The sequence below is a fragment of the Anarrhichthys ocellatus genome, unplaced genomic scaffold (genome assembly GCF_004355925.1).
Source record: "Anarrhichthys ocellatus isolate YVR2014 unplaced genomic scaffold, GSC_Weel_1.0 scaffold8, whole genome shotgun sequence".
Taxonomy (NCBI): Eukaryota; Metazoa; Chordata; class Actinopteri; order Perciformes; family Anarhichadidae; genus Anarrhichthys; species Anarrhichthys ocellatus.
Genome location: NW_022280038.1, coordinates 1175350 through 1175657, shown reverse-complemented (window position 1 = coordinate 1175657; position 308 = coordinate 1175350). Strand labels below are relative to the sequence as shown.

The 308-nt window shown below is 48.1% G+C and overlaps 1 protein-coding gene across 2 annotated transcripts in view; it reads right to left on the bottom strand.

The window, feature by feature from the left end:
• cskl (c-src tyrosine kinase-like) overlaps positions 1-308 on the bottom strand; it is a 39935-nt gene that overhangs the window by 26292 nt on the left and 13335 nt on the right. The gene's annotated exons all lie outside the window — the stretch shown is intronic.

Sequence of the window (308 nt, the reverse complement as noted above, 5' to 3'; positions counted from 1 at the left end):
ACACACACACACACACACACACACACACACACACACACACACACACTTCAACCTTAGCTTATCCTCTCACTGTCAATGAATAAACAGTGCACGCACACCCACATCCACTAAAGTACCCACAAAATGCCCTCATCCTCTGGCCTAATATATGCTGCTACTTGCACACATATGCAAAACGCATTCTTCAACCATGGTTTAATATATGCTGTCTCTCAAACACATACAGAAGTTGCATCAAAAATCCCAGGAGCTGAGAGAGAATGAGCGAGGAAAACAAGGAAGAGGGGGGGGGGGGGGGGGGGGGGGGG